General features: G+C 42.5%; 1 pseudogene; it reads right to left on the bottom strand.

The window, feature by feature from the left end:
* Positions 1–4,672: 4,672 nt before the first annotated feature.
* LOC115310113 lies at positions 4,673–5,395 on the bottom strand (annotated as a pseudogene).
* Positions 5,396–12,289: the final 6,894 nt, after the last annotated feature.

Consider the following 12,289-nt stretch of genomic DNA (forward strand, 5'->3'; position numbering starts at 1 on the left):
AGGCACCCTTGCCTGCTCTCTCCCTGTGTAATGTGATCTGTTCCATGAAACGTGAAGGTCTTTCCACTTTTGGATGCGTGCCATTGCCACGCGATCTATCGGAGGCGACACGGCGGCCGTAGTGGTCGTGGAACGCACCGCTTGCCCTGCGGCGGCATCGAGTGCTCCGCTGCTCAAAACAGGGAAGGCCGAAAGCAAGGGGGAAAGAGATGAGCGGAACTCTAAGCGAGGTACTTGGAAACAACGCCGGTTTGTATACTTGTCTGTTGGGATTTTCCCATATAATCAATGAAATGTCTTTTGAAGGATACAAAGGCAGTCCCAGGGGCTTGGCCATAAACTCTCATCTGGACCGCACTGGCTCTGCAAGTCTCAATATAGCACGTCATTTCCAAGGGCCATTCTTGCTCTGCTACATTTTCAGCCTCGGTGGCAAGTGTTACCACGATCTTCATGATGAGGGACACGAAAAAAGCGCCCCAACGATTCTGCTACTGAACCGAAAATGTAAAGCTGAGCCCAATTTTTGGACTCCAAAGAATACACATTATCGCAAAAGAGATCAATCGTCGATTTTTTTTTTCGTCTTCTACTGAGTGCAGCCTTCCACCCCCGTGCTACCGCCGTTGAGCAAGCGCCTGCTCGCTTTGGATTACTCCACGTCCCAGTCGAAAAAGAGCAGTGGTGCTGTGCAAGATATTGGACCATATCGTTGTGAAAGTGGATAAAATACGCGCCCAGGTCTCAATTCTGACCGGGCAGCTACGCTACGGCCGCTTTATGCTTTATGCCGTAGCGTGCACATACGCCAGGACGGACGGGTGTGGTTAGGCCTAAGGAACCGCGACCGCAGCCAGCGTTCCGACGGCCTGAAACGCTGCTCGTTTGTCTTTCGCGAAAACGCCAGTGTAGGTACTAATTTTCTCCTTCGTACGACGTCGCTTCTGTGTTGTGTAGTCTGCCCTACCACGATGCCCAACTCGCCACTTGGCAGCATTATTCACGGGTGTAACATCGTTCGCCCGTTTCTGGCCTGAACAGAGAATCGCGCCAGTAAGGTACGCATGTGAGCCGCCAACAGAGCACAAGCGGTGATCTAAACCGCTAGTGCACGTGAGAACTGCTTCGCATATGCACTGTCACGCCTCTGCAAGGATCAGTCGCGCTCCTCACAGCTAGTCGCGATGTGGAAGTGCATTGTCACGCCTTCGGTGAGAGATATCTATACCCGCTGTCAGCTTTTTTTGTGCTCTACTGGAGAAGGTACTAAAGCGTAAACGGCAGCTGGTTCAACCAGTGCTTTCGTTGTGCGAGCACTCGAGGGGCTGCAGCATGTCCGCGGGCAGCGTGCACGCACTCGTACACCCGCAGTGGAGCACAAAGGTGACGCCAAGTGTAGTAGAGATTATTGGACAAATCGAGCGAAGGAAGCTGGCAGTGAGAAAATATTCCACAAGCCGACGGGTCATTTACAGTCATCGTCTTAACCTGCAGCAACGACTGGGCACCTATGCGAATGAATTAGCCGATGTCAGGGGTTGTCCTTGTTGTGCTTACCTTAGCCCCTGCAATGTGATACGCGCACATGCAAACTATGTTATGTGCAATCATGCTTCAGACAGCAGGATTACATTTGTCCTGGCTATGCTCACCTCAGAATAGCTGCAAAGTATGGTATGCACACATGTCCGCAAGCCGCCAATAGCTTCGCCCGAGTGCTTTTGGAGCCTGTTCTAGACATAGTGCGAGGGCTGGCATTACCTGCTTGATTTCCACCTTTATTTGCGACCACGAAAAGCTTACCCATCTGGCACCAGGCAGTGGTGAATCAGTAGCCTAGACATAATGGGAGACCATTCTGAGCTAGCATGAAAGTTGCTTCAGCAACAGGGTTTCAAAATGCAGCTGCAGGAAGATACACTGCATGTTGGGCACGGCTTTAAACATTGCCACTGAGGTTTATTTTTCCAGAAGCTACAAAAATAAGCGTTCTCATCTCAGTTTGTTCTCTTTTTCAAAACTTGGTGATGTTAACCACTTGCGAGGTTCCATCAACCCAAATGTCCATTACAAAAGACTGGCACTTGTGGCCGCACGACCTTCCCTGGGCCACGTGCAGTCAAAATATGGATTGCCTAATTTTTCTGAAACCAGTAGCGAAAATATATCAGTCAAGACATTCTCAGATGATCGGCATGGTCGACTATATGCAGCAGACCTGACAATAAAACTCGTTGGTGTATGACTGGCAACAATGTGAAGTGTTGGGGTAGTTGGTTTGAGGTGAACATCTTGGGAAGGAACAGCGGCAAATAAACTTGGACAAGAGTAGAGGAACAAGCACGACAGGACGGCGCTGAACTACGAACTCTTTTTTAATGCGCAAAAGGGGAAGGTTGGCACGTTTGTGTGTGTCTATATATTTTTATCTGACTAAGATGCTTCTTGTTTTTTTCCTTCCCCTTTTGCATAATAAACAACAGCATAATAAACAACGCCGTCCTGTCGTGTTTGTTCCTTTACTCTTGTCCAAGTTTTTTTTGCCGCTGTTTCTTCCCTAGCATGACTGTCCGTCATTTTTGTACCCAAGTTTATAAATCCATTCATATATATCAGGCACACACAAAAGCAAGTTTACATCAGGAGCACTGGCAGTCAAACACAAGGCGCGCAAATACACCCAACAGAAGATATGAAGAAAGCGTAACGAAAAACGTTTGGACAGTACTGCAGAAAGATGTTAAAGAATGGTATACACAACCCGTCTGCAAGGGAAGCTTGAGAAGTAGTCAGCCTATCTTTGATAGAGCTGTCTCAGGCAAATAGCCCTTTAGGATTTCACTTCAAAATCCCCCTGAGTGTTACGCAGTTCTAGTGGTGCCCCACTGGAGCCCACCAACAAAAAAAGAAAGTTAATTTCTTTTGGTCCTCGCACCACTCACGTGCAGGGTCCATGACGACATTCTTCCTAGAGCAGCTGTCTTTAGAGATATCTTTTGAGCGCAGGGAATGGATAAAAGTCCAATCATGCCAAATCCAGTGAGTAGGGTGGGTGGGATAAGAGTTCGGATATAGGAATCCAATTTGAGAGGTAACCATAAAAAAGTGAACACTATTAGTGGTCACAGTAAACAGGGTTGAAGAGGAAGCAGCAGTAAACCTTAGTTCATGGTCAGCAGTGGGAGCGTCCCATTCCTTCCTTTACGCATTTGTGTATTTTTTGCAAGCCGACACATATAGCGGAAATGTATCAACTAGCTCAACCTACCGCCATGCCTACTAGTGCAAAAAAACAAAACAAAAAAAAAACATTGAAAGTTAAAACTATGTGCACTTGGGATCAAGAATGAGGAGAGTGCTCGCTGTTCTGGTGCTTAGAGCTCCGTAGAATACAGAGTATCCGCCCTTTTCAAGCGCCCTCCTCTAAATTTTGTAACATGTAAAACAAATGTGCATACTACACATATACATGTTACTGTGATGACCGGACAAGCATCCACCTATCAATTTGTTGTGATTATCTGCAAATACGGAGTGGGAGCTTGCTTCGTATTTTGAGGTAGTCTGCCACTTGAAATCGCGTTCTAGCGCTCGGAATGTGGAACGAAGACCATATATATGCTATATAGAAGCTGCGATCCAGGAATAAGATAGCCGGGGCAGAGAAGATATACTCGAAAACCTATTCCGGGATGCAAAGACTGAAATACATGTACTGCAAGGATAAAATACAGTAACAGATACATCAGTCTTCACAAAATCAGCAATAAGGTATTATAAAATATGGATACTGAAATACTCGGCATTGCAGCAACTGCAAGATTGTGAACCCTGATCGTAAAATTACCTAATGTAAAATTAATTTGTTGTAAAGAGAAAGACAGTAAGACAGGATGCACATGCACACATTATGTTTCTTTGATTCGCCTGAAATGACTGAACTAGCTCAGCAGCGGCACATTCCGTTCAACCGGAAGTTGCGCGGCCGCTGCCCTAACACGTTTGATTCATCCCAGTTCTGGACGAGTTCAGACCCAGTTCCTGAAAATCTTGCACCGGCTCCGGAGACAGATCAGAGTCCATTGAGAAACGGACGACACTCCTCGTCCGTCTCTGTTCGCAGTGCCATTTATCAGAGCTCTTGCTCAAATGCCTGCGATGTTTAACAATAACCCTGAGACAGAGGTTTCATTTCCTCTCACTGATGAAAATAATGTAACGTGGTGGATGCAAATCCGAGATCCTAACCAAGGGTAGGAATTCGTTCTTTTATAATATTCTCAACGCGTTCTACGCAACTGCTTGTGCAGGTTTCGTTCCCTGTGGTAAGCGTTGAAATATTGGCTCATATAAATTGTTTCTTTTTGATGTTACGTTATGCTGTGCTCATATTGTTCCCAAGACAGGAAATGTGTCACACTCTTGATAGCCGTCGCCTTGAGTAGCTCTTTGATGCAGACTGACGACTCCAATACATTGCAGAAGTCTGTGATTGAAATTAAAGGAAATAAAATCTTGGTTTCCATAAATTTAATCTGGCCGGCCTCCAGACAAAAAGCTACCATATGGTAACTTGACTGGGTCTGGGGCCCTAAAGCAAAACAAGCATAGCAATCTGGCTGAAAAGTGTTACACATTAAAAGACCTCGTTATACAACATATAGAGTTTCTCTTACCAACTAGGCATATACTTAAGTAACAACAAACAGAGTAAAAGAGTGAGAGCGAAGGAACGTTCGGCAGCAAGTATATTATGCGAAAGCGAGAAAAAGAAAAATGCCATAAAGAGACATCCGTGATAAATAAAACACATATGCGATTCAGCGGTGGTCAGCGAGTATATATCTATGTTTCCTAGATGGTACCTGTTGAGAAGAGGAGGTAACATATGGGGAAGGAATTGTAAAGCATGATTCGTGCGGAGATGAGGAACATACCATATCTCACAGGAGCGCATAATGATCGAGATTTATTTTTTATTCAAGTCCGAGGTTCTCCAAAGAAATTCAATGAATTGATTTGTTCCGAAATGGAAAGCATACAAAAGACGATAACGTGACTATTTGCGGCAATAATCTTGAATTTTTTCGAACAGCGGTTTAGTGTGATATAGGTAGTGTACATCCGCGATGATGCCTAGTATCTTCTCTTGAAATAAGAGTATTTTGTTTAAATTTGAAGTTGTTGTTTTACCCCACACGAGGTGAGAATAATTTATATGCGACCTAAAAAGGGCATGAAAAAAACGGAGTTTAGTGTTAACAGGCAATATTGAGCGGCATCTTCTAATAACGCCAATGACTCTACACAACCTGCGGACCAAATTATCAATATGGCGATCCCATGACAGATGCTCAGAGAAAATTACGCCCACCGTTGTGTGGTGCTTAACTATATCAATTACTGAACCACTTAAGGTAAGGGATATAGTGAAGGGGACGTGCTTATTCAATGACCGAAATACGAGTGCCTTTGTTTTGTTTACTTTAATTGTAAAGCAATTTACCTCAGACCATCTGCCAAATTGCGCGAGAATATCGTTCCCCTTAATAACTAGGCTTTCCGCGTCCACGCCCGGCACAAAAAGGCTGGTTTCGTTGGCATATGTTACAAACTGCGCAAGAGTACTAACCTTTACCACGTGGTTTATAAAAATGTTAAAGAGCAGAGGGCCCACTATGCTATCCTGAGGCATGCCGGAAGCTACGGCTTCGAGGGCAGAAGATCGCCCGTCGATGCTGACACACTGCTGGCGATTGGAGAGATAAGAATCGAAGAGTGCAAGTGCTTGACCACGTATTTCATAACACTTTAATTTATCAAGAAGTATTTAATGGTTGAGGCAGTCAAACGCCTTACTAAGATCAATAAATATACCTATAGTGTTAGAAGCTTGTTTTGAACGTTATTAAATCTATTTTTTTTCTGGAGTAAGAGCGCTGACCCTGTCGACCTTCCTATTTTAAAACCAAATAGGGTGTTCGTTATTATTTCATGTCGATGAAGGAAACTTTCTACGCTAGTTTTGACGTGTGTTTCTAGTCCCTTAGAAAAAATTGGCAGGATGGATATTGGTCTATAGTTGGTCATTAGGTTCACATCAACTCCTTTGTGAATCAGAGTAACTTTGGCAGGTTTCAAATTTGCGGGAACTCACCGGAAGCCAAGCTGAGGTTAAATATATGTGTGAGGTACGGTGCAATTATGTAAATGACAAGCTCGACTGGTTTCATTCGAAAATCACTAATATCACTACTGTTACTATTGTTGAGTCGCATGAATATTTTGTAGACCTCAAATTCATTTTTTGGATTGAGAAAAAGGGGCGGGCTTGGGCTCTGTGTGATATATTTATCAGCATCTTCATAACAAAAGGAATGATATCTCGCTCACTAGTAATGGTATTGTTATTCTAAAGGAAAATTGTGCCTCCATTTGATATGACATTTTTCTAACAGCGTTTTGTGTCGGTGATGATTGCTCCCACCTTGTGTACCCTAATTATAACTTTTTGCCAATAGATCCTCTTGTAATTGACTCTGACGGAATTGTAAATTTGATTGATAACTTAAAACATCTTCGTCTTTTGGAGTTGGCAATGTCACCTGCACACTCCTTAAGAATACTAAATATTATATCGCAATTTACCCTTTCAAAATTTTTGAGCAATCTCATGCATCTGGTATATTGCCTGAGGAGCGAAAAATAGGGAAGGTAATTCCACTCCATAAACATGGCGATAAACAGAGTCCTCTTAAATATCGCCCCATTTCCTTAATCAGCACACCTTGTAAACTTTTTGAGCACATAATATTCACTCATTTGGTTAACTACTTGAACTCTAATTCCTTCGTTTCTTCATCCCAACATGTCTTTCGTAAATCCCTTTTATATGAGACTCAACTACTGAACTTCACTAATGATGTGCTTTCCATACTTGACCGTGGATCCTAGATTGACTGTGTTTTTTAGATTTCTGCAAAGCTTTCGACAAAGTTCCTCATAAACTTTTACTCTTTAAACTCAGACAACTCAATCTCGATCCTAACGTGCTGACTTGGATAACATGTTTTTTTAACTAATCGTTCTCAGTTCGTTCATGCTAACAATGTAAATTCTTCTATGAAACCTGTTACTTCTGGTGTACCGCAAGGGTCTGTCTTGGGGCCCCTGTTGTTAATTTATGTAAATGACTTACCACTGTGTGTATCACCAATACCTCTTCGCTAATGATTGTGTAACTTATCGAGAAGTCACTAATACTGTTGACATCCCCCTTTTTCAAAATGACTTACAAGCTGTGGCTGATGGGTGTGATTTGTGGCAAATGTCCCTTAATACTAACAAATGTAAAGCGATGAATATCTCCCGTCGAATCACTATATCTTCTATTTACTCAATCTTTGAAATTCCTCTTGTAACTGTACCATGCCACAATTACCATGGGGTGCACATCACTTCTAACATGTCTTGGAAAGCTCATACTGACCACATTATCGCCAGCGCTAACTCCACGCTGGGTTACCTAATGAGAAACTTTAGGTTAGCCCCAGTGTCCCTAAAACTGCTAACGTATAAAAAACCGTTGTCCGTTCCAAGCTAGACTATGCCGCAGCAATCTGGGCTCCGGATCTTTCCACTCTCGTGACTGATCGTGAAGCTCTACAGAATCGCGGTGACCGTTTTATATTTACTAACTATAACCGCACATCTAGTGTCTCAACTATGAAAACTAATTTATAACTTCCTCCTCTTTCAATATGCCAACAAATATCTCGTTTGTGTCTTTTTTTATAAAATTTATCATCCCAATACTTCGCTAAAAAACAAACTATCGTAAAATCCTGTTTTTATTTCGCCGCTCGTAGATCACATATTTAAACTCGGAATTCCTCATTGCATTACCTCAGCCTATTATAACTATTTTCTTCCAAGAACATCTTCGGAACGGAATCGCCTTCCCGTGCAATTCGTAAACATACCGTCCTTTGACTTCTTTAAAAGTGCGGTGACTGCTTACTTGTGTTAATATTTTCGTTTTGTTTGTTTGCCTTGTTTTATAAATTTCTTAACTTGTTTACCAACTTTTTAACATTTTTAGTGCTTTGCTTCTACTGTTTGTACATTGTTTCTATCTCAAATTCGTCTTGTACCACTCCCCGCTGTAATGCCCTGGGGCCTAGAGGGTACTGAAATAAATAAATAAATAAATAAATAAATGTGCTTTGCACAAAATTTACCAAGTAGGGATTGAAGCATTCTGCCGGTGGGGCACCGGATAGCTTTTGGTCATTGATCAGAAGCTCCCCCCATTTTATCGTTACGTGGGCGACGCTCGAGAACCTCATTTATAGATTTTCAAATCACAGCAGGAGAATTTTTTTATTTATATCTGAAGAGGTTTGCATGATACTGTGCTTTTGCTTCTTCTAGTATAAAGTTTAATTTATTTCGATATTTTTTAATGACGCTGAACTGTCTGGGTGTCTTAAGGAAAAAACAATTTTAAACAATTCACTCTTTCTTATAATCATTTTATGTGATCAATCGTGATCCAAGGTTTTTGTGATTTTCTTGACCGAGATATTAGTTTATACGGAAAATATTCATCATATCACTCTTCAACAATTCATAAAATAAATCGTAGGCATTATTTACGTTGGATTGTAATGTCACAGTTGTTCATTCGAGAGCACATATTTTGTTTCTAAAATGCACCAAACCGTGTTCTGTTAATGGTGGAAATAAGAAAAACGTTTGATTTTTCTCTTGACTTCAAATCACAGCAACGAAAGGAGAGAAAATAGGAATATGGTCGCTGATGCTTCAACTGATTGTACCAGCTACAGTATGTCTTTGGCCCGTATTTGTAATGAAGAGATCCAGTACGCTTGCACTTTCAAGAGTAGTTCTAGTAGGGTACAAAATCAAATTCGCACATCCGAAAGAGCTCAGAACATTGCTAAATTTGGTCCCAGCATGGGAAGGTTCCATCATATCAATATTAAAGTCGCCATCAAGAACGATAGAAAAATAATTTTTTGATGCAAATTCCACATAACTATCCAGGAAGGATAGAGACCCTGCAACGTTGACCGGCGGCGGACGATACACGACACAGAAAAGCTGACTGCCACTAGTTAATGTTAAAATTTCGTAGTCCTCGTTCATCTCAGTCAGGCAGCCCAGTATTTGGTAAGTTTCGCGTTGCTCCGCATAATTGGCGACATCGCCACCCCTCCGACAGATTTGATTTAAGGAAAAAACGTTGGTACCCAGGCAAATTTAGCACTGGCTGGTCATCTTGGTATCACGTCTGTGAGAACATTATAACATCAAAAGCAACATCGCAGTCATCCAGAAGTGTGCAAATATGGTCCTCCTTTTTTTCTTGGGGAGCCCACATTAAGATGGAAAAAAGTAACATCTTTTAGATTTGATTGCTCCTTAACGTGTGATGACGGAATTATTTCATGGCACTTCAGAGCACTAGAGGCGTGCGCTTAATTTACCCTTTGTGCAGTAGGCACGAGGTAGGCGCTGCAACACCGCGGATTGCAGTCTTCTTAGCGTTTTCGCATGGCTTTGCACCTGCTGCACGACCGGAACATTTATTTTAGCTCACCTTCGTGTTTCGCGCGTGCTTCTAGTTCATCAAACATGACTGATTAGGTTTTTTTCTTATTCAACTCAGAAAATTCATATTAAGAACCGCATGTTTATTTTTACTAGTTCAAATTTGATTAAGATCGAACTTAAGGTATATAATTTGATATCTCATATATTCCTAACGTCCGCCTTGTCTGGCATTTAGTTCACAAGAGAGACCAATTTTCTTCAACCGTTCGCGTATGAAAACGTGAGATGTAATCAGTAAGAAACGTGTTTAATTCATTATTAACTGAAACTAAAGTGGCATTTTTGTAGTCACGAATAATCTTAAATGCTTTATATGAGGAAGCAGATGCCTGCAGGTCAAACTAAATAACACAATGGTCACTTAAACCTGGTAAATACGTTAAGGAAGACACAAGCTCAGGGGTTATAGTGAGAATGAGGTCTAATACATTGGATGAATGAGATGAACATGGTGTAGGCCCTTGTACAAGTTGGTTTAAAATAAAATCAAGACAAAGGCTTAGAAACGAAAGAACCTGTAATGAGTGATAATTTATTGTGGTGGTGTCACTTTTCCAGTTAATTGTGGGAAAATTAACATCCCCCAGAAGAAGCAAAGACGAAGAAGTAAACTGTACTACCAATCTATTTAAAACATCGTGAAGCTCAGAGCAAAATGTACTAGACGAAGCGGGGGGTCGATAGCAGGCGCAAAAAATAAAATCCTTGTTTCTGACATGTACACGGGCACACACAAACTCAAAAGATAGGTTAAGTGGTATAACGCTCGATATTATAGAATCACGAACAGCGATAAGAACACCGCCACCAGAGCGCAAGTCACGATTGAAACGATAAAATTTGTACATACCTTCACACTCAAAAATTTCACTGTCAGCAATTTTACTAGAAAGCCACCTTTCGGTCAGGATAACAATATCAGCTGTACACGTGTCGATAAGAGATGACAAAGTGTCGCGTTTGTTGCACACGCTTCGCACGTTAGAATAGAATATTCAGATGGTGTTAGTCGCCGGTTCTTTACATAGTAATGTCGATGGCGCGTGTGAACTATAATTGCTTGGACCAGGTGCGGAAACTGCGTTATCGGTGTCCTGATGCGGCGCGGAAACTGTATTATTGGCACCCGGAGGGAGAGACGCGGCGTTGTTAGTTTCACGAGCGTGACTAGGATTCACTTCACAAACACAATCTGTTACAGGGCAGTAAGTATACACCTTTTGATTAACGTGCAGCCTGTTTAGTTTGAGCGAGAACCTCTGACCGGTGCCTTTACCGAAATCGATTAACTTTTTACGTAACTGCCGCGTAGCCGGACAGAAATCCTCACTGACTGAAATTCCTGTTCCTTTCAACTTAAACGCTGAGAAAACACATTCGCCTAGAATTTAGAAGAAGAGAACTTAACAATTAATGGCCGGCAGTTATTAGTTGCGTATGAGCCTAACCTATGAGCACGGGATATCGCCTCGCCAGGTAAATCTAGTCCTAATATTGTGGAAAGATTGTCGTGGATTTGAGACTCTGACTGCGACCAGTCTTCGGAAAGGGTGTCAGCGATACCGTAGAAAAGTAAGTTGTCACGACGTTATCTATCTTTAAGCTCATTAAGTCTTGAATTCAGAACGGTAGTTTCGCCTCGGACGGCCTCACTAACAACATTATACAGTTCAGTAGGATGCTTTGGCACATCTAGTAATTCTACAAGTGAATCGACTGCTCCAAGTCTTGAATTGATGTCTAACACTTTTAGTTCTAGCTGATGCTGGTTATCTTTGACCTGATTTAGCATGTCAACCATTGCGGTATGTCGCGCATTGTTTTTAGAAGACTGTTCAGCAATGGCATCCAGAATATCAGCGTTAGTGATAGGGCCGGGGTTTGACTCAACGTCCCCAGACAACAAAAGTAACTTAAAAACGTAAACACACATATAAGCAATTCAAAAAAAGAAAAAAAACAGCGGGCACTGGAGGAGCAGCAGAAAACCACTACAGAATCGTTTAAGGTGAAAGGATGGGTATTTACGAGCCTGCAGAATGAAGCAGAGGGGATTTTGAAGCAATTGCATAGTCGCCGCTCCTCTGTGCCCACTGAAAGCGTCCTGTAATGACCAGGCGCTTCAATTCGCAGAGATCCTGCTGTCGTTGATGATGATGCTGGCTTGGTGAAGGTGAGAGACGAAACTGGGGCATCGAACACGGGCGCGATGTCGTCACCGATGGCCGCAAGGAATACAGTGCATGATGACGGTGCAGAGATGGTGGCTGGCTGTCGAGGAGGATGCAGCCATTGCCCAGGGAAGGCCAAAATCTGCAGAATGAAGCAGAAGGGATTCTGAAGCGACCACATAGTCGCCGCTCCTCTGTGCTTTTATAGCTTTAGTGGGCTTTTAAAACGAAAAATGAGTAATCCTACCCACACTGTATAGGCAATGGAACTCGAATTACTCCCACCTTGTCATGACGCGTGATGGTAGCAAACATAGCGAGCGGAGCTCGATGCCTTTTTAGGTGCATTAGGTTTTTTAGCGCAAAACATTTTTGGCATTCGTGGAACCGGCAGCCTCGACAATCGGTGAGGGTTATTGAATTTTATCGAATTTATCCGAAAACGCCGAAGCCAGATTGGCGATATTTATCGCGGACCA

Source organism: Ixodes scapularis, unplaced genomic scaffold, assembly GCF_016920785.2.
Source record: "Ixodes scapularis isolate PalLabHiFi unplaced genomic scaffold, ASM1692078v2 PGA_scaffold8__174_contigs__length_109621045, whole genome shotgun sequence".
In the NCBI taxonomy this organism is placed as follows: domain Eukaryota; kingdom Metazoa; phylum Arthropoda; class Arachnida; order Ixodida; family Ixodidae; genus Ixodes; species Ixodes scapularis.